This window comes from Camelus ferus, chromosome 20 (assembly GCF_009834535.1).
Source record: "Camelus ferus isolate YT-003-E chromosome 20, BCGSAC_Cfer_1.0, whole genome shotgun sequence".
In the NCBI taxonomy this organism is placed as follows: domain Eukaryota; kingdom Metazoa; phylum Chordata; class Mammalia; order Artiodactyla; family Camelidae; genus Camelus; species Camelus ferus.
Window position 1 is genome coordinate 40,290,973 of NC_045715.1, and position 23,351 is coordinate 40,314,323.

Here is a 23,351-nt window from a genome sequence, read left to right on the forward strand (position 1 = left end):
ATCCATCACTTCTCCAGATCCATGGGACCTTGTCTTATTCATTAACCTATTTGGCTTAGTTTTTTTCCCAGTCTGTGTTATGTCAGTATTTTCATTTTATCCTGTTAGGAGAGCTGAAAAAAAGTAAGGTTAAAGGATTTACTCTAGGTTACCTGGGTTTGGTAGGCAGAACTAGGAACAAAACCATCTTGACTGCTATTCGTGGATGTGATTTATTACATAAAGTCCTTCTACAGCTAAGGTTACGTATGCCTCATATGTTAGCTGCCAAGGTCAGTCAAGGAATACTGCAAAGTTTTTTTATCTTGTGGGCTGAATTGCTTAAATGTTAATTCTAAATATTTTATCATAAATATTTAAAGCAAATAAATTTCCTCTTAATCATAAAGCAACAACTCTTGTTAGTCTGAAAGCATTTGCATGAAAAATTACACATCACTTTAATGTATTTTCTGTCTGATTTTGTGTCCATATAAAAATAACAAACCACAGATGCATGATGACATCATCATCACTGAACCAAAGAAGGAAGAAAAGGAAGTTATTTTGTAAGCTGAAGATATAAACTCTTCCTTGTCAGGTTGTCAGTGCTTTTCTCAATATTTTTAGGAGGGAGTTCCTGTGTGTAGAATCAGCTTGCAAGATCAAGGACAGTTGACACTCATTCCCACAAAATGAGTCCAAAATTTAAACACAGTGTCCTCCAAATGTCCCTTGGCACCAGTGAATGCTATTTTTTTTTTTAATGCTACATTAGGTTCTCTAGTTCATCCCACTCAGCTCCATTGCATTTTCTCTAATGTTGTGTCCAATTTTAAATGATTTGAGTGATGGGCCTTCTATCTTCTACCTGGCCAGTGTAACCCCAGAGTGCCCAGGATTTGCAAGGCCTTATTGCTCCCTGGGACAGCTGTGCTGCAGCAGACCTGAGAAAAGGGTGGCAGAGCTCACAAGGTTGTAATTGCTGCCTAATAGTCTATAGCAACCTGAGCATTTTATTAAGATTAAATTAAAATTAGCGTTATTATTCCAGAAGATGCTTTCACACTGCAGTAAAAATCATGCTGAGAGAATGTCTGATATGCAACCTAATTTTGCCGTTTGCTTAATTTCTTCCCATTACTCCTAGTAATATACCTCTCAAGCCATCTTATAGTCTTCTCTTTGTACTTCTCTGATTACATGAATAACTTTATCTTCTCCCTTTCTGTTTCTCCCGTCGTATCTGCCCAGAGTATTCCTGGTAAACATAATCCTGACAATAGAATTGGGGATTATTACAATGCAGACTTTTCAGAGTTAGAGTAACTTTCTAAAAGACAGATGTTGATGAATCCCATAGAAGTAGGCAGTATACACCTTCTCATAGCAATAAGCAGGATAGTTTTGAGTTTTTTAATTTTACCTTCTTCTTCTCTTAAATCATTCAATTCTGTCATTTCCGGGCCACTCTCTCCTATTACTGACACTCCTATAAGTGGAAGCCAGGTATCAATATCATCATCTTTCTGGAGAGGAACTTTTATCTCTCCTCTGTGATGATATTTGAGCAACTCTGCCATCATACCATGGTTATTTAATTCTGTTGTATTGATAAGCAGTTCTCCAACCTGCTGACGGTTGTCACTTAGAAAACTTACTGGTATTTTTCCTTTCTTCTGCTGTGCTCATCAAATCCTTCCACCTCACTCCTGCAACTGTCCCCCCAGCATTTGGCTACCTTATTAAAAAGAAAAAAGTTTTGAAAAAAGAAATAGTGCTTAATTGAGATTTATGTACACCAAGACATAAGAATCTAGTTTCATATGCTGTATGATACCCCTGGAAAATTCTTTGTCCTTTACTTTTTGGGAGTAATTTATACTTCTCTAAGAAGTAATTTCACATAATTATTATTTGCTTTGATGAACTTTGACAGTCTTTTAAAATTCTTACATTTTTAAATGCACTTCTTATAATAATTACCTTTTGTTTATCCACACTGATTCGTTCATTTAGTAAACATTTGAAGACATTCATTGCACTCTACTGGACACTGTTCTCGGTGCTTTGAAAAGGAAAATAAGAAAAAGTCTCTGTTTTCAGAAAGATCAAAGCCCAGTAGGGGAGGCTGAAAAGTGCATGTTCAACTATCTTACAAGGGGGACATGGCATAATAGAAGTTATGTGAGCACTAATCAGTTGCAAATTACTGCTTCTTGCCGTAAGTCAGTTCTTGTGGGAGACCACATAAAGCATGTGCCATCTGAGCTGGGCTTTGCAGGACAGGTAAGGGAGTAAGGAGAGAAAGGTATGCCCAGGAGCAGAAACCACATTAGGAGGGCATGGACGCCTGAAGAACATTGAGGAATGACCCGTGAGTCAAACATAGGGCATATAATAGAATTTGCTAGTGATGAGCCAGCAACATAAGTGGAGGTACACTGAAAAAAGTGGAGCAGCAGTCCTGTAATCCAGACCAGTATTAACCCCAGTGTAATTCATCTTTGCTTTTGAAATATGTGTTTTTAATTTATGTTTGACGACAGGTGATTCTGATCGGCAGCCGGGGTTAAGAACGATCAGTTCAGACCCCCTTGACATTTGAACAGGTACCAAGAAGACCCTGACTCGTTAAAACTGGAAAAGGGGTACCCTTAAGTCAGAACCCCCTCCACCCTTAGGCTGTTAGAAAACAGCCACCTCTACCTCTCTGCTCATAGCTCTTGCCCCTGCAGTTTTTAAATTTGTTCAAATTGCTTCTACTGACTAATGAATAAAACAGATCCTTCTCTTGACTCTATGGTCTCCCTCTAGGCATCATCCTGTACTCGTCATAGCCACACCCTGTGCCTCCATTTTTATCTCTGCTCCAGCGGAGTACAGTCTAGACTTAGTTCCACTGCCCACAGTCTTCCTAGCCTTCTAGCGTGTTGCATTTCTAGACTTTGCACTTGCTGCTACTCTTCTCCTTGGATTTTCCTTCCCTGCACGTTTTTCCTGGCATCACTCACGCATATTTCAGTACTCGGTGATCACATCTGGGAAGCCTTCTCTAATCTTTCCAGCCTAAATTAGGTTTCATTCCTTTGTGCTACTATACTATTTTGTGTGATATTTGTATAATAACACTTATTTACATATATTATAATTACCTGTCTGCATTAGAACAGTGGACCTTTTAGGAATTGACATATTCATATTTGTTTCCATTTCTTGTGCCCAGCAGTGTTCAGAATATAGTAACTGCTTGATAAAAAATTGCTAAATGATTGATGCTATTATAGTCATTTAACATTTTTGAGCAGCATATGCTAGCTACCAATTACTGTGCAATTAGTATGTGCCTGGTCAAGCACTGACCGCCACCTAACATGCACCATTTAACCCCCCGAGTTAGGTACTATTATTTTCCCTTTTACAGATGAGACTGAGGCTTTGAATAGTTAAGTTTCAAAACTGAATTGCTTTTTCTGGTATCTTTCTCAAATTGATATTTCACACTTAATCTAAACTGGGGGACTTCTTTAATGTAAGCTGTAACATTTCTAAAGCATAATATATAATCATCCAATTATATTTATTTTGTAAATTGGCAATATTATCAGTTATCTATGGTATTTGTCAAAGGGTTTTTTTCTTTTTAAAGATAGGATCTTGTGTGGCTTAACTAGTCATTTTTTTTTTCCTTTGTGTCTAACATTTATATTTTTGCTAGCCATTCAGTGGACCAACAATTCATTCTATTTGGTAATTAAGAGAGACCAAATGATTAAAATCAATAGATGGTGGCACAGCCCCTAATTCCCAATCTTCTCTCCCCACTGAAGAGCCTCTGGAGCCAATAGTTGGAAAGCCCTCCCTAGGAAACCTGCTCATAAATAGAAAAATCAGCTAGTTCAACTCCCCCCTTCCCTTTCCTTTCCCTTCCTCCCTGCTAATGAGCAGTGAAATGGCCTAATGACTGGGACCAGAGGGAGGGGAGAGCAGAGAAGAAAGCCTGAGTAATCCCCACACTGAATCATCAGCCTCTGTGTAATTGAGTTTTCTTTGGTTTCCTTCATTTTGGAGTTCAGCATTTTAAAGTTACTGAGGGATGCACTGTTTCTCCAGACACTGAGATGAGCGCTGTTTTCAGTTTCTGCCATGATCATTTTGATCCACCGGTGTGGACTAGGAGGCTCATGCTTCCGACAGGGCCTCCAGAAAGGAAGCTGGGAGAACTCTGAATCACACAGTTCCCTTTTCCACTGAGGGTCAAACGTAGAATGGCCTTTTCTCGCCCTTGTCTGTTTGACTGTGCGTGATAGAGGTTGAAGGGCATTTGTGTGGCAGGAGCGGCTCTGGAAGATAAGGAAGGTGCTGAGCAGAATATGAAAGCAGCCCAGCTCCACATAAGCCCCGGAAGGGGAAATAGATGGTGGCGGAGGATGAACATCGGTCCTGGTTTGCCCAAGATGGAGTGGTTTCTTGGCCTGTGAGACTTTTCAGTACTAAACCCTGCCCAGTCCCATTGATGGTTGGTCATCTGTGTGCTTAACTGTCCCTAGCTTAACAAATGGAAGTTCACAGTCAGTTGGAAATCATTTCCTATTGCCTTTAAATCCTGACTCACTGAATGAAAAACCAAAAACTTGAGAATTTTCTTGGACTCCCTGGAGTAAGCAGTAAAATTGAATGGACCCTTGTTGAAAGCTTTCCTCCTATTCCACCTGCATCTTGTGCTCCAGTTGTCTGATTTAGAACCCTTGGCCGCCCTGCTCCCCGTGCCTGTGAGGTGTTTCTTTGTTCTTCCTCCCCCTCTCCTCTTGCTGCTGCTGCTGCAGTAGCTCCAGGATTAAAGAGTATGTACAGTACGTACTTTCTTCTACTTCGGCACCCACTTCCCATGGACCTGCTTAGATGCAACAGGCTGGGCTGGGGCATTGGGGAGCCTCCAGATGACCCACAGCTGAGTCAGGTCCCCTGCAGCAGCTGTTATCTGAACCAACTGGGTCATGCAACAGCAGCAGGGGAAGGGTGCAGCACAAATGTGCAGGAAGAACACCAGACAAGCCTGTCTGTGCTCCAGAGAGTCTAAATCACCCCATCTGCATGTGGAGCAGGGTGATTGTTCTGGAGAGTGGGAAGGGGAGGAGATGGTGTTTTTCCACAGTTATTTAGATAAACAGAGCAGCCAGTGCTGTCTGTGCAGCTGTTTCAGTGTGACGATGAGCTGAATCATTTTATTTTTACTCAGTGGGAATTAACACCTCCCTTCTTTGAGAAAGGGGGAGACTGTGGCTAACAAAAATCACTCAATGATTTGAAATCTTTCTGCAGAATGGTAATAATTTATGGGACTGTCTGGACACATCCCTATTTGGACTTTTAATTAGTGAAAACCCAGTTCAGGAGATAAAATAGCTGAATAATCTGAGACAGCCATTTGAAGATGTGGTAGAAGGAATGGGACAAGGAGGGGGATGGAGAAGCAGCAACAGGTGAAAGATTATTTCAGGACAAGAAAAAAATAAAGAGTTGCAGCCCTCAGGCTGAAGACAGGGAAGGAGATGAGGAGGAATGATCATTATTTGCTATATTATTGTCCTAAGTACCAGACAGTTTTCGAGGTTTACCCTGTGGCCATAGCATCCTGGAAGACCCAAGGTCTCAGACATAAGTCCAGCAAAGATCCTTGATTGAATCATTGTCCTTATAGGAATAATCACAGGCATGGTCATAGTTTTGTGAAAAATAGTTAAAGTTTCAGGTAATGATGACAGAATGAATGCACATCAATTCTCACATCATTTAGAACAAGATCCTACTAAAATGACAGTAAAGGGATTTTTTTTTTTTTTTTTTACTTATTCATCAGTAAGGATAAAGAAAATGGGAAAAGGAAGTAAAAAATGGAGAAGAAAGCTGTAAAGCAGATGAACAATGGTAAATGATTTAATGGGCTCAATAAAACTGAATCCTAAGCCACTGAATCCTCAAAGGCTTAGGTATTAGGGGCACGAGGCACCTTTGAAGCTGCAGTGAATGAGGTGGGTAGGAAGGGGCTAAAATGAGAAGGACTGGTTAACTGTGCTTATGAAACAAGAGCTCTAGCTTCACTCCCCTACTTCACAGAACTTTGACTGCTTCTCTCCTACTCTGATAGAAAACTGGAAATTTATTCTTTTTTTCCTAGTTTTATTAAGATATAATTGACATGTAACATTGTGTAAGTTTGACATGATGATGTATAACATATGGTGATTTGATACATATATATTATGAAATGATCACCACAATAAGTTTATTTAACATTTCTATCACCTCACAGAAGTACCTTTTTTTATGGTGAGAGCATTTAAGATCTACTGTCTTAGCAACTTTCAAGTATATAATACAGTTTTGTGAACTGTGGTCACTGTGCTATATAGTAGATTCCCCAGAACTTATAACTGGAAGTTTGTACCCACTGACCAACATCTCCCTGTTTCTCTCACTTCCCAGACCCTGGCAACCACCATTCTACTTTGTTTCTATGAATTAGGCTTTTTTAGATTCCACATATAAGTGAGATCATACAGTATTTGTCTTTGTCTGACTTTGGAAATATATTCTCTGAAGAAGATAAAACAAAAGGTCCCTAAACCAGAAAACCATGCACAGGTGAGAAAGGTAGGAAGCGTCAGTCGTCTGATGCTTAGACTCCACCTCTCAGTAATACCACACACACAGACAGACAAACACCCTCTCCTTGTTTTACCACTTCTGAAACTCTTGTAGTCAAGCCCGTATCTTCCATGCAGAGGATTAGAAACATCTTCCTAGATAATCTGATCAGTCCAAGAGGGAAGAGCTAAAGAATTGGAAAGTGAGGTCTTCTTGACAGTCCACCCACTCAGGAAACTATATTCTCAGGATTTCCTTTTGTTATGTCTAGGTTCCTTCCTGACAGCCTTCTTGACAACCAGACATCTGAGAAAACTAATATAAAATTTAAACACAAAACAAACAGGAAAAAAACTATATAGGGAGATGAAAACTTAAAAAAAAAAATCATTGCTATCTTCAGAGAAATTAGAGTAAATATGGCAATCTTAGACCAAGAAGAAGATGCCAGAAGAAAGGAACATTTGGAGAATAAGAAGTACAGTTATAAATTTGAAATATTAAAGCAGAAATGAAAAACTCGGTAGAGAGCACAGATGATAAAGTTGAGGAGCTCTCCCACAAAGTAGGAAAAAATGACAAAACGATGGCAAATAAAGGAAATATAACAGTGCAGGTAAAGGTAAGGAGGCCCAATATCCAAAAGTAAGAATTTCATAAAGAGAGATTAGGAGAATCCAGGGGAAGAAGTCAATAATAGTAATTCAAGAAAAATTACCAAAACTGAAGTACGTGAATTTCCAGATTGCCGAGGTCTTCTAGTACCCAACTCTGTGGAAGAAAGCAGACCCACACCAAGGCATCATGAAATTTCATAATACTAGGGATGGGGAGAAAAAATCTACATTCTTCCAGAGCAAGACATAGTTTTTAAAAAAAGAAGAAAGAAGAAGAGAGAAATCAGATCAGATATGATTTCTCAACAGCAAAACTAGAAGATTGACAAGCAATAGAATTAGACCTTAAAGGTCTGAAAGAAAACTACTTTCAAATTAAAGTTATATACCCAGCCAAACTGCTAGTCAAATACAAAAGTAGACTAAACGTATGTTTAGACAAACGAAGCCTTAAAATTTTTACCTCCCAGATACCATTACTCAGGAAGCTATTGGAGGTGCTCTTCACCAAAATGGGAGAATAAACCAAGAAAGAAGACTGCATGATACAGGACAGGGGCAATTCAGCACAGGAAAGTGGTGAAAGGAATCCTTAGAATGGTGGTGAAGACATCCCAAGATGACAGCTAGCATCAGACTTAGAGGGCAACCAGACTTGACTGAAAACAGCCAGAATGCCTGGGAAGACTTTTAAGAAGAATAAATTGCTAGAAATACCTGCCTGAGGTGTCAGAGTGTTTGAGAGGAGCTTTGGTTGAGGTAACGTAAAATTGGGAGAGAAGAGGTGAATTAGTGTTGAGTACATACAAAACTAAGCAAAAGGAAAATCAAGGCTATTTTTAACTCTTAGTAGGGAAGAAAAACTGTACAGGAAGGGAAAGTACTCCATATACATTAGTCGTAAATAATGTTTACATAATCAAAATGTAAACACTGAGTGTCATTTCAACCAAAATTGCAATACAGTCTAAGGGGGGATAGGAAAGGGTTCATATGGAGGAGAGGGCTAAAAAATTGTCTTCCATAGTAGTGGATTAGTAGATGGGCCTAAAACTGAAAAACCAAGAAGTAGCATTTAAAGCATGATAATTATAGATGTGTGATAAATCCTAAAATAATCCATTAAAACAGGTAAAAACATTTGCCTCTGGGAAGAGGAGGAAATGGAACATGGGAGGAGTAATTTCCACAATAAATCTTATAGGCTATTTGACTTTTAAAACTATGTACATGTAAAAATGCCTTAAAGAAGGCATTTTAAAAATGTAAAGAAGGAAAAGAAATAGGGTAAGCCAGTTGTTGTTTTTTTTTTTAAATGAGAGGTCCAAACACGACAGCAGTAGCAATGACTACTAGTAATATAATAGAATCTCCTTTTTTTTAAAAAAATAAATCCTCTCTTACAAAGTATGCATTTTACTTGATGTGCATTTCTCTTGTAAGTTTTTCTTTCCTTGAATTTCTGACGTTTTCTTTCTGATCACTGGCTTGGCACTAATGCTGTACCAGTAAAGTCTAGGTCGTGAATGGTTGAACTCTCAAGAAGCTTTGGGGAGGAGGAGTAAAAAAATCCTTGCCAAACTACTCCACCCCCCAACCTGCTTACTAATCCAGCAGAAATACTGTTTGGGGACAGGCCTCAAAACTTCATGGTGCATGGGACTCCTAACACAAAAGGCATGAGTGTGGGAGAATGTCTTTGAATGTGATTGGGCAGACTGCTAGTTTTGAACTTACGCTGTGTCCTGCTCACCGCCTGCTGTCAGCTGCAGACTCTAGATCATCAAATAATGCCACTTAGAGCATCTTGCTCTTTTCTCTTTTGCTTCTGTTCAAGTTCAAACACACTGACAGTTTAGCAGCAAAATCTCTTACACCAGTAGTGCTGAGATTAATAATCCTTCATGCTTTTTGGAAACTGGAGTGCACAGGTTTCTAATGGTGAAATGAGTCATGCACTTCTGCCTTTAACAGCCCCTGATACAGAACACTGTGCATATCTGTACTAGTTTTGGCACCCCAGACAAAAACACTTCTCTCTCTTCTGTTATCGTTTGCATTTCCTGTGCTGTTGGTGTGAGTGTTTCTCTCAAGTTTTCCGTACTATTAGTTTTGTTTACTTTGCCTCTGGTTGATAGCTTTATACATAGGTACACTGATGCTTGAATTATGTGCTAAGTAAATCTCTGGATTTTTTTTTTTTTTCTGATCCGTTCTCTAGGTAAAGGTCCAGAATTTCCCCAAGGGAAGTTTTATGGTCCCTGAAATTTTCTGTGAGCACCGAAGCTGTGTGGGGATAGGAGGTGTTAAGTGTGTGGCTTTTCTGCATTGAGCTGTTTTCCCCCAAATGCATTTTAGTCAGTCAGCTCTGAGGAGCTGTTATTGCCTGGAACATAGGTTTCTTTACATAGCTGGTAAAGAATGCAGAGGCTTTGAGGAACATGTGTTCTGTTGAGCTTTGAAATCTCCCGCCTGATTCTGCGAGTGTAGAGGTGTGAGTTTTCCATGGAAGGAAGTCATACACGCAGGGGCTGTCACATGGGAAGTGTTCAGAAGCTGGTAGCTTTTATTTTAATCCCAGAGCTAGTTTCTCAGGGGCCTGGAGTGAAGATTTGTGCTTTCCTTACTCCCTGTGTTCTCTTTATTACTCTCTTGACTTGGCACTCCGTTTTCACTTCTGTTACTCTGACCATCTTGGGCAATTCTTGTCTTATTTCTCAGTGTGTCAACTGTTTATACATTCTTAGAAGGATTCTTAGATTTTTCTTCAGGGAGATGCAAATTCTTTCTCCTTCTGTTTTCCTTGCTTCTTTTCCTATTTCTATAGGAAAAAAGGAGATGCTCCTCCTGCCCTTAAAAATTTAAGTTACAATAAGTGGCATATCCCCACCATAGTCCTAGGTTAAAAAAAAAAGAGAGAAACTTCCCTTAGCCACCACGATCCCAAAGCAGGCTTGCTACAGGTCATAGTTTCCAAATGAGTTCTTACAGATTCATAGGGAAACTAACAAATTTAATTCTCTTCTGCTTTTTCTCTAGTGCACAATTCCATTAGACTCATTTGTCTATATTCGTGGAAACGCACAGCCTATTGGATAAACTGAAAAAGATAATGCAGCCATTTTAAAGATAAAACTGGTGAAATTCTCTCCCCCTGCTCCCAGCATCTTGGGCCAGGGGAAAAGTTAATGAAAAAATGCAAATGTTGAACTTTTGGTAATTTAGTTCTATTTCTTAAAATATACTTTGTGTTGGTTTCAAATGTTTTATTGAGTAATAAAATTGGTTCACACATGGGGATTTGTTCACATTAGCACATAACAGAGACAGAAGAAGGGACTGGTGTATTCATATTCATAATCTTTTTCTCCCTTTATCCCTCTTCTCTCTTCTTCCTCCTGTCTCCCTCCCTCTCTCCCTTATTCATTTTTCATTTTATGTCCTCCACTTCCCATTTTGTCTTTCTATAATCGCTTGGCTATTATAATCCGAAAAAAGCAGAAAAAAAAAGAAAACTAAACCATGAAATAAATAAGACATTTCTTCCTGTGAAATTCAAATCTGTTCTTCTTTCCAGATCCTAAGAAACCTACTTAATTAAGTTTTTGCCTATGTCCTGCTAAATATCTGTAATAGGTGTACTATATCTACATCGCAGGCTCATTTACACCGTATCCATATTCTCAGGCAGGGCTAGTCATACCTTCCCATTTGACCCTTCTTTTATTCCTGCAGGGAGAGGTTTTACAACAGTTTATACTTCCAGTTTAGCAAGTCTGTCCATAAAGTTCTGTGCTAAATAGATCACCTAGCAGCCAGTGGCTAATTACTTGCTTTTTTAAATTTTTGCCTGTTGACTGGCCTGAAATGTAGGGAAGAAATTTTATCTGTAGTGTTCAATCTCACATCCCAGCACCCCGCAAGTAGTAGCCGGCATGTGGTAAATAAATACTCAGCCAGCATTTGCTGGGTGAGTCAGTGATCATTTGTGTGTGTTTGGCAGGGAGGGGATTACTTCTCTTTTAGCCATGTTTGTTTTGTTTTGCTCTTCAAAGCAAAAGTAGTTCACAAGGAGGACTTCTAAAGTTCATGTTGCTAAATTTGGTGTTTTAAGGTTAGGCTGCCATATGTGACTAGGTCAGATGCGCTTACATCTTCTTACCACTGCTACCAACTTGGAGCCTGAGACTCAGAGAAATTAAGGAACTTGCCCCAAATTTTATGCCTAATGCATTATGAGGCTCTGACTAGAACCTGGGTCATTCTTTCGACTCAGTTCTGTCAAAAATCATAGTTTGATGGGTTTTAGTCATGCCTTCTAAATGCACTATAAATTTCTTCAGATGGTTTATGTCCCGTCTTTCTGGTCTGTTCCTCACAGTACTTGGCACAATTTCTTGTACCGAGTGTTTATTACATCTCCATTAATAGCAGATTTGCCCAGTATACCTACAAGAGCTATTGACTGGTAAATGTGCAAGCAGGAAATATCAATGAATTAAGTAAATTTTCATGTTATATCATTTTCATATGACTTATGTAAATAAATATTATAGTTAAGTTCTTTTCATGAGATTTGATTTCATAGGTTGAAGGCATATTATTATGGCAGGTTTTAGCTTCTACATTTAGGGGTAGGGGGAAAAATCTCCATTCAGAACGTACATCTCCCCAAAATAAAGAGCAACACTTAAATATTTATCTCTAATGTTGGAGTGATTTTCTGTTTTGGGTCACACTGGGTTTTGATGTGTTAGTAGTTATTTACCAGTCTTATCCCTTCTGCATACTTGGTTCTATATAGAATCAGTTTTCTCTGAAATACAAGACGACTTCTTGTTTTGTTTGCCCTTCAGGTTGAGTAGTGGAGTTGCTGGAACATGACTGCTCCCTCTGCAGGGCTAATGGCCAGACAACATCAGGGCTGTTCTCTGAGACAGTAGCCTCTGCATAGGCTAACTCTGGACACAGAGTGTTTAACCTTTCCCAAATAAGCAAATGCTGCTGGGGCCCATTGCTAAAGTCAGTAGAGGAGAATCTATAGCTCCACAGATCAGCCAGAGGGAAGGTTTTCTAAGAGTAACAAATCTGTTCCGTTGCAACATGCTTTTTCTAGAAGCTTTTTGTCATTCTGGCAGTAAACTCTTTTCCACTCGCTGCCTTAGCAACAAGACCTGAAGCCACTTTCCCCTCCAGTCTGTGGTTTGATTGTAAGAGCACTAACATTGTACCCAGAACTAGAAGAAAACTGTCGTACTGGGGAAACCCACAGACATTACCTGCTTCTTGGGCTAGAGAAGTATTTATGTACATTCTTCATATCTCCTTGAAAGGAAAGGTCAAATAGGAAATCGTGGAAATAGTGAATCCAAACTCCACATGTCCCAAGTCCCCAGTAAACGCTGTAGCAAAAGTTCTTGTCAGGTGACTGCCTCTGGCCACAGCACAGAACAGCTTTTCTCCTCAGAGTTCTCCATGGCTACCTCAGAGGAAGAGCCAAAATGTTAAGGATTCCTTCTTGTGCTGTTAAGGATACTAGTCTGACTCTAGTTTTCTCAAGAGTCTTTGTTTAACCTAAGAATGTAAAGTCCAGTTTGAGAATAAAACTTTGTTTACCAAAGAATAAAATTCTGATGGATTTTGGCTTTAGTTGATCCCTTGAGAGCTCATTTAAATATCTGTTACCAAACTCAACTTTATCTTGTAGTAGAACCTGCTCAGTACGGAAGTTAGGTGATCGTATAACTAGAGACAAAGGTTAAGGATTAGCTGTAACCACAATTAGGCTAAAGACTAAAGAATACCGAGACTTGAGAATGCCCAGGGGTTTAAAGTGGGGACGTACATGTTGCTGTTTTTCTGTATTTTCTTTCATTTGTTAAAGATGTATTCTGTGTGACTCTGAAATGAAATCTGGTAGCATCCTGACAAGAAATGATGGAAAGATAGGTTAAGAATAGGAATTTGTAGTACCTTCCCAGAACAGGCAGAGAATACAGTGAAATCTCCAAGGCAGAATTTTTCTAGGTCACAGTATTATGCTGTCTCTCTGTTAAGAAGTACTATTTTTCTTAATAAATTAAAACACCAAACTTTCAGGGTTTGTGCAAAAAAGCAACTCTTCTGTGGATGTGGGTAACTGGACCACGTATGGGCAGAAGATTCTCACGCTGTTTCCTTATGCGTAGCTGAGTCGGGTCAAGAACATTTTAAACAGACCTCTGAAGACTAGGGGCTTAAAGCAGGAAACAATGTAGAGCCAGGAAATCTGCATTCAGAATGTGGCTTCTTTCTGTAGCCCAGACCTGCACTGTGGGGCCCTTAGAAGACAGGCGAGCACCTGCCTGCGCTCTTGAAGTCTGTCTTTGGGCCTCCCTCTTCACCACTTTAACACCCACGGCTAGGAATACTCTCCCGGACAACCAGCGTTCTTGAAGTCCAAATCAAGAACCTCTGCATCTGACAACATACTCTTTGAATTTCTATTTAATGACACCCTACTCTGCCAAGCATTGCATTACACACCTTAAATCCTTATCTCATTTAAATATCCTATAAGGTTTGTGTCACTAACCTCCTTTTATAGAGAAGGAAGCTACAGTTCAAGAAGGTTTAACACGTATTTTTTCCAAAGTGACACAGCTAATTAAGTGATGGGGCTGGGCTACAAACCTGATTCTGTGAGACACTAAAGCAGGTACTTCAGAACTCTATAGTTCTTTTCAATTCTAGAGTGTTATATCCTCAGAGGGCATTTTATTAAAGAAGACAGACTCTTTTCACCTACAGTATTATAGTTCCTTAAAACTTCTGCATTGAAACATCCTGTACTGAACTGTGTTCTGGACCCAGGCATTGTCAGTGACTAGAAGACAGCTAACATAGGGAAGGGAGGAGAATATTGGAAACAGGCTGTTACACAGGGCTCGTGTGGACAGCATTCATCCTCATCAGAAATGGCCAATCTTTTGCATATCTGCCTTCCTCAGCACTGTTTAAGTTTTAATTCTCTCCCAACTGTCTGAGCTGCTGTTGAGGACCTCAGAGAGAACAAAGAATAGCTGTCATATTTTTCAGCAGTGCTCCTCTTTGCACACTGATGATGTCACTAGCTGCCACTGCCCTGTTACCAGGTTAAATCAGAGTCTGAGTATGCTTTGGAGAGATGATGTTGAAAGGAAAAAAATTAAGTGTAAGCTTTACCTCTTATTCATAATCTCTGGACAGAGAAAATGTGGTATCTGCTTCTCCTGTTTAGGTGTTATAACCCAGAAGCAAGTTTTGCTTTGTTTTTCAAAAAAAAAAAAAAAAAAAAAAGGAGGGGGGATTCTATCCCATCCCCCTCCCTTGAATTTTCAATAGCTTGGATGTGATAACTTCTCTTCTTCCTTGGGTTGCTCTATTGTGAGCCCCGTTAAGGAAATCTGCTCCTGAATAAGGATGATACCTGTGCTGCCTCCTTCTCCTGCTAGACATTGCTTATGGGTCTGGGTGCTCCTTCCTCTGAGCTGGCAGGGTCCCTGAGTTCTTAACAGAGAGCTCCAGGCTGCCTACCAGTCACAGATTTGGTGGAGGGGGTTAGTTGAAGCCTATTTGCCATTTCTAGTCAAGATCCTTAGTAAAGGACAGAGTTGTATGCTAAACAAGTCCTTGCTGGAGAAAAGGAGCATGGCTTCTTTCTTGTGACTTGGTTAAACCATTTTTTTAAATGTGTATTTGAACAAGGCCTTTATACCACTTTTATAAATTAGGCTATAATTTTATGGAGACTTAGAAAGTATTGTAGAACTAGAATAATTAAACTTGTTATGAGCATTACATAAAACAGGCTAATCAAGAAGTGTGATGTACAGTGGTGAATTGCTAATTTGACCTCAGGATTATGCAGCAGAGATAACATTATCTTCATTTATATAGAACTTTTTATCTGGAGGCATCTCTCAGTGCTTTTGCAATCATATATATTATCTTGTTAGTTATCACAAACACTATCATTAAGGCTGTAAAATGTATTCCAGTACAGTTTTTTATTTTCAGTTTCCTATAATTGGGGATGAGGGAGGGGAAGGTGCCATATTTTTTCCCATTCCTGATATTTGTACCAGGGTAAAATTTGGGAAATGGTTATTATCTAAATGTGGAGAGCCTAGCTCCATATAATATTTTAAAAAGAAAAAAAGGTGGGGGAGGGAACATTACTGCATGGTCAGACCGAATTATTCACCTCAAGAACTGCCAATGGAAAAGGCCCTGTTATTCAGTTCCTGGCTCTTCTCCCTTTCGGCATTAGGAGAGCTCTCTCTCCTTTGAGAGACTCGACCTCAGGAACAGGAGAATGATCTGATCAAATTCCACCAAACCACATTCCCTCCATTCCCTCCAAGGTTGCAGACAGCAGCACTCAGACTGTCACGACCATGTGCAGTTGAAAATGCTATGCTGGTTGAGTTCCTGTGGGTTTAAGGAAATGGACAAAATTAGATTCAGGCCAAGGTGCCAGGCTTAACACACCCCTTCCGTTCCAGAAAGCCCAGAGAGGTTGTTATTGCCAACAGTAAAGAGCAACACACCTGCTCTCCCCAGACCATTTAGACTCGTTTTACATGAAACCCCACCCACGCATCCAAACCCCATAAAATCAGCACCTTCTGTCTGCCTTGAGGGCTTGAGAGAACAGATCAGGGCCAACGTCCTCCTCACCCAAAGGGTTCTGGTGAGCTCAGCGGTTGCCCTGACTCTCTCCACACAGGAAGAGCGGTGTCTCCCTGCAGTGGGCATGGGCACACTGAACAACCAGGGCAGGAGAGAGCCTTCATCTTGGTTATGAAGATGGACATTCGGCTCATGTCAGAGAGCAGATGGCTAAACGAGGTGCACAGGGGATGTGGTGAGATTCAGGCTTGAAGAAACAGGAGGGAAAGTAGCCCATGATACAAAACCCCCAAATAGAGTCTCTTTAATGTGAGTTTTTTAAATCAGCATTTACATCATGCAGTTAACTTGGAGTGATGAAAAATGTAAGGAAATTACCGAATTAGTGAACAGCAATTAACTCAAAAGTAAAATGATTATCACCTGAGTTGACGATTGTTTTACACAGCTGAGGGAAGATGTTACAAAAACCTTGCCCAGTCTGTCACGTTCGAATTGAAATCTGTTTGTTTAGTATGCCCCAGCCTTCAGAGCACATAGTTCATAATTTGGGAGAGCTTTATCAGTTAATCTAGTTATTTTTCTCTGGTTCTTTTGAATTCCAGTTAGACTGTGTGTGGCAGATTACATTCCCTGTGGAACTGTGTGACACTCAGAAGAGTAAGTTTGTTCATTAACCTGTGAACTGTCAGGTCCCTTTGGAGAGTGAAAGGAGCAAGTCACTCCAAGGTTAATGCTTGTTTGTCGGAGGTGAAGCCTCCAGGGAGACAGAGGGTGAACAGGCTGAGATGCCTGAGACCTGCCCCGTGAAACTCTGCACTGTGTGCAGGAGCCAGATCCGTGTGGCCAGGAGGGAGGCTGCAGGCAGGCTGGGTCACCTCTGCAGATCACTTCCTCTGGTCAGGAGAAGGCTTCCCAGCAGTCAAGTAGGGGCGCTGGCGTAAGTATATAGGGTTAACTTCCTAACAAGGATTTAGGAGCAATATTAAAATACAAGAAACTGTGAGTGGTTTTCAGTAGTTTCTGTGGATTTTTCCTTTGAACAAGAAAGCAGTATTGATTTCATGCACTTGCCTCCAATGGATGAAAGCTTTCATTGAGGTGGAAAGCATTTGATTTTGTGTATGTTGTGCACCTATGCACAGGCACAGTCCTAACCGCAAAGCGAGGATAGAAGCTGTTTGTTATTCTCCAGTGTATGTCTCATGGACATATAATTGTACTGACGTCCAGGGGTTGAGCTGAATAGTCCCTGCTTTGATTTTCTAGGTAAACCAAATGTAAGTTCTACATAATTCTCTGGAAAGTGGTACCTCCCTAATTTTGCTATAATTCTTCCAGGCTCAGTTGGAGCTAGCCCTCAAGAGCAGGTACAGGGTCTAAAGCCAAGTTCAGAGTCTCCTTTAAGTCCATACTTCGGTACACTGTATGTTTACATAGTGTATCTTATTCTGTTATCTTTGGATTGGTTGTGATAGAAGCTTATTTTTTCCTACAAATTTTCTTTTCTTTTTATCCCCAGGTATATTCGAATAGTCGGAACTCATAACACAGTGAACAAGATTTTCCACATTGTGGCTTTTGAATGTATGTTTACAAACAAAACCTTCACTCTGGAGAAGGGGCTGATAGGTAAGTGTTACAATTACATTTTCTTCTATGCACTTAGGCATTTTATCTTCAAATATTTTGTTATTCCATTAACTCATCTTAGTCCTCCTCTTAGCTTTGACTAAGAACTCTGGTTGATTTGAATGCCTTATGGCTGAGTGACATAAGAGAGGGCTTAATATTTTTAGAAGTAGTCAAAATAATAATTCCAGTAGACTTAAAAGAATATAAATATTGTACCAGTAGTCAAGAATGGAAAATGCTCCAGTGATTCATTCAGATTTGCTGTGTGGAGAATGCTTATGAGAGTGAGCAAAGCCTCTCATACCAAAGGCTTTTGTATATTTAATGGTAGGTAAGATCAGGGAGGAAGTCGGTGTAATATTGATCCAATGTTTATACTTTCCAAACCTATGCAGGTATTTTGGCCTTTGACTTGATGCAAATGGTGTGCTCAGCTGTGAGAATATCTCCTTTTCGTGGACACAGCAGTCCATATTTGCCCTATTTACCCAGATCCACCTCAGGAAAATGCCTGCATATAACTTAAATAAGACCGGAGTAACTAAATTGTCATTGTGAAAATTAAGTTATCTTGTGGAAAATACTGCCTGGCTGATCCTTTGAAAGGGTATTTTCAATTTTTGTTTAGTTGTTTATTTGGTTGTTTTCTGTTATGTTGTTTTTGCTTTTGTTTTAGGTAGTATTTAACCTGGCACTATGTACAACCTATCCTAGGTCTCAGCATTCTAGATGCCATGAGTGGTTATTCCTGCTTTATCCATGCCCGCAGGTTTTTGCTCATTTCCTGCAAAGATCATAGTTTAACCAATTAGATCCTTGAATCTGTGCCTTTACTGCAGCTTTCTTTGAAAAGAGACTCTTTGTGTTCAAGTAGGGGGATAAGATGCCCACGCCTTGGTGTATGTAAAGTACAACTCTGCACCTTTACAAAGGGACTCATTTCTCCTCTTCCTCGCAAGTCCTGTCCTTGTTGTGGTGCAGAACATATTGACCCATGTTCTAAAACATGGTGAAAACTCGAATGGGAAAGATGAGTGTAACTTTCAAATGGTGACTGGTTCTTTGAATGGTCAAAAGTCTCAATTTTCCTCACACCTTCCGTGTCCTAACATAATCCTTTACTTAGGGAAATTTGGGAGAGTAATATTAACAAAGTAGCAGGCGTAGAAATTGTCCCAACATATAGAGAACCTTTTAGAGCTCATCTAAAATAAATTTCTTTGTCTTAACTTTTCTATGGGTATAATTATTAATATGAAATACAAACATTGGTAATCTTTATGACTTTTAAGTCACTTGAAAGTTAACTGTGCTGAAGCATTCCCTGGTGTTATCAAGGCTTTTAATTCTGTGGGAGCATAGAATTGTGCGATGAAGGGATATGGGGAGGGCACTTCTCTCCACCTGCTGCTCATGTTGTTTTATACACTGCAGGCCTCACTCACCGTGTGTGTGGTTGTGTAGTTAGGGGCGACCTTACTGAGGAGGATCTTAGAGACCAAACCACCTTCAAAGTCACAGAATGTACAGCATTTGGCTATTCATTTCAGCCCAGTGCACTGCATTTTGAACATGCTCATAGAAGGCGCCTCTGCCTTCTTATTGGAGGAAGAGCAGGTTTGTGGACACTGTAATTATCAAAGAAACAGGTCTATCTGGCATGAAAGGCCATCACAGGAATGAAACCCAGGATCAGTTGTAGTGAGAGATGCTGTTGTTGGTCTGTATGTTTTGTCCAAACTGAGTTAGTCAGCACGATCAGAAGCTATAATAGTCTCAGGCATGTCAGGAGATGAAGGAAGATTGCAGAGATGCAAGAAGTGTTTTTCGGTGTCTGGTCAAACACTTTCCTTCATTCCCTTTTCTTCAGTCCTGTTTCTGTGATGCTCACCAGTTTGACTGCAAAGAGCCCTGCACTGTCACTGCCTGTCACCGTCCCTCCACTGAGTGGGAGCAGTGGTGCAAGGAGGCTGATGACCTACGGTGGGATCCCCTTTGGCCCTCCTTTTACAAACATCTTCACAGCTCAGAGCCGCCCCTGTGCTGGGCGGAGGGGGAGGTGGTGTGAGTGGACAGGGAGTTGGGGGGGATTTCATTTTTCTTTGTCTGACAAGGCAGCTCTGCTGAGTTTACAGTGGTGTTTGAAATAGTAATGGCCAGCTTTCCGTGTTGATGATCTCAGGTGCACTTTGGCTGCACACAGGCCTCAGCCGGCCACTCTTCAGGGATCTGCAAGAAAGGAATGATCCACTAGTGGGGGCAGGCACAGTGTATGTCAGAATCACCTGGAGTAATTTTTAAGTTGTAGCTGCCTACTACTTCCTCTTTCCTATGAAATATGTACTCCTTCCTTGAGAACCACCAATAGAAACTCCAGGTTTTCATGGAGGAAAAAAGTAAAACTAAAATAATGTCATCGTGAATAACTAGTAGGTTATCAAGCTCACTTGTATGTTTCGAGGCTCAGAACTTCTTTCTGTCACAGTTCTTGGTGCTTATGAAGGCTGCTCTGATTAGAGGAGCACGTTCCTCATAAGCCTTAAAATTTTTAAATGTTTGTGTTGTTTTTAAACATCAGATTGTAGTGTTATTACTTAAAACATACAGTGATGCCAGAAAAAACATAAATAAAAATAACTGCACTAGCCCTGTAAGATTTCAGTCTTTTTCCACCAAAGGCTTTCTTTCACATTTTTGTTGCCAGCATGTCGTCCTTCATGCTGCTTCACCTGTACACACTCATGGGGAAGCTGTGGAGGCCTGTGGGGTCATCTGTCCCTGGGAATGGGCCCCACCTCAGCCACACGGACCAGATCTGGGTGTCAGACTCTACCCACAGCACCTCTGCCACCTCATCTGCTGCTGCCACCGTAGCCCCTTCTCATTTGGTGGCTGCTTCTGGACGGTGCTGGGATACATTCTTGCCTGGGAGAGTCAGCCTGTGATGACTGTCTCCTGTTTGCTAGGAGGCATTTGTCGGAAGCTCTAACCTGTCTTGCAGCTGATGCATGGAAGGAACGTTAGAAGAGATAACACTGCTATTTAGACATTCAGCCTCCCAGAGAACGCATTTACTTCGCCTTGGCACTCTGCTTTGTGATAAGTACATGCCATTTGCCAGATCCCTCCACTTTTTTCATAATAATTACCAAAACTTCCTTTTCATTTAATCTTATGTTTAAATTTATTTCCTTGAATACCCAATTAGTTATTCAAGGAGAGAGAATAGTACCCACCACCCAGCTTAAAGAATTATCAGCTCACAGACAACCTGGTTTTATCTACGTACTACCTACTTCCTCCCCATCAGATTATTTTGAAGCCAATCCCAGGCACTTTATCATTTTATCCATAAATATTTCAATATGTATCTGTAAAACTAAGACCTCCGTTTTGTAGCCATAATCACAATATCATTATAATGCCCCAAAATTGAACCATAATTCCTTGTGAATGTTAAATACGCAGTCAGTGTTCAGATGTTCTTCATTGAATCGAAGTCTGGAGTCAGTGTATGTGTTTTTACAGGTTATTTAAATCAGAATTCACATAAGGTCCATACTATCAATAAATAGCTGTTATGATTCTTAAATCTCTTTAAGTCTGTAGGTTCCCTTCCACATGTCTATCTCTGTGTTCTTCTTCCCACCCTCCCCCCCCAATTATAATTTATTTGCTGAAGAAACTAACTTTTTGTCCTGTAGAGTTTCTAACAGCCTAGATTTTGGTGATTAAACCCTATGGTAACACTAAATGTGTTCCTCTGTTGTATTTTTTGTAATTTAGTAGTTTGGTATAGGCTTCATCTGATTCAAGATTTTTTTTTTTTTTTGTAAGAATGCTCTGTAGGTGACAGTATATGTCTGTCAAGAAGCACAGATCTTTGGTTGCCCCTCTCTTTTGGCTATTCACATCCATTCATGATTATTTCCTAGATTTATTCTTTCATAATCTGAATTACAAAATGGTTATATTCTAATCTTGTTATTCCTTGTTCATTTAGTAACTAGAAAGAGAAAACTTTCCTGAACATGCATTTGGTAATCCTGAGTTGCAGTTTGCCTAGGAAAAGAAGGATAAATGCTCTATTCTTTCTTTTCATTTACTACGTTTCAAATTAAAGAGATGGTTACCTGGCTTGAAAGGTGACCAGTGAGGTTTGTGGAGGTCTTGCCAGAGGTGAGGGGAGAAAGGGGAGAATGTATCATTTTGAATTCACTGGATTAAACAAATTGGACATCTTTTAATAACTTGCAGTTATTTTTATTGATACTAAAATTGTCCCCATCTTAGCTTCTTCATGTTGGCTCTTGAGTCTTTCTGATGATCTCAGGGGCCCAGTACTTCCTTGATTTGTGGCATGACGCGATGCGCCAGGTTCACCTTGTGTATTTCCTGCCCCTGATCTGGAATCAGCCATTTCTGCAAAAAGCCCTGGTTCCTTTAAGTCAGAAATAACATTTGGAAACCTCAACCTGAGCACTCCCGATTGGGTTGATCACTGTTCCTAGGCCTTTTCAGTGGACAGAAATAGGCAATGCATGCACATGTATTTATTTACTTATTTGTATGTCAGATATTTAACAGGTGAAATATATGCACTTAGAGTGCATGCCGACATTTCTAATTAAAATTCAGTACACAAAGTTTTTGTTTAATCTTTTGATCTTTCATCTCCTTTTTTCCATACTGAAAATCTCGGTTACTAGTGCTAGAGCACAATAGTTTATTTGCTTTTTCTTCAGTACATACAAAATAGTTTCAGAATTACATTACTACTACTACCTTAAACCACATGATTACTGAAAATAGTTTAACATTTTAGCAGTTATCTTCTGCATCCTTAAGGTACATCCCACTAGAGATACACAGTAAAGTTACTGTGTTTTAAAGTCACTTAAAATAATTCTCTAAATGGTCATGTTGCTATTCAGTGTACAGATAGATTCATTTGCCCCATTTTGCTTTCATATTTAATGATTGCCTTTAAGATTTTTTTGTTTTATAACTATGTAAAATATGTAGATAGTTCCAAAATCAAATCTATGGAACAGTTGTATTTAGAGAAATTGAGTTTCTATTCCTGTCCCCTCTACTCCAGTAGATAACTTCTTTTTCCCCTTTAGTTTTTTTGGGTTATACTTTTTAAAAACGGAAAATAAGTAAATCCATATGTAATTTATATTTTGTATCCTCCCCGCCATTCTTAAATTGGTAGCGTACTTGGCTCTATGTACTTCCTTTACCTTGCTTTCTTGTACTTAACACTTGTCCTAGAGCTAGTTATATAGAAGGGTATTATTTATTTACCCCTTTTTAATAGCTTCATAGTACTTATTTGTGTAGATGTACTATGGTTTACTGAACCAGTCCTCTATTGATGAACCATTTGGGTTGTTTTCAGTCCTCTGCTTCTACAAATTGTGCTATTTATTGCCTTTAGGATAGATTCCTAGAAGAGGGAATTCTTGGTCAAAGGGTAAATGCACCTGTAATTTTGCTAGATATTGCTAAATTCACCTCCATGGGGATTATACCATTTTAAAGTTCTCGTTGGCAGTGTGTGAGAACAACCATTTCCCCACAGCCTTGCCAGTGGAACATATTGTCAAGCTCCTGGATTTTTGCCAGTTTGATAGGTGAGAAATGTTATCCCAGTACAATTTTAACTGCTTTTCTTTTATAAGAGAAATTGAGCATCTTTTCATATTTTTAGGGCCATTTGCATTTCTTTCTTTCCTTTTTAAATGGCTCTTCTCTTCCTATGAGTCTTGTGGATGAATAGAGAATATGCTTTTACTAAGACTTGGGGAGCAGTAA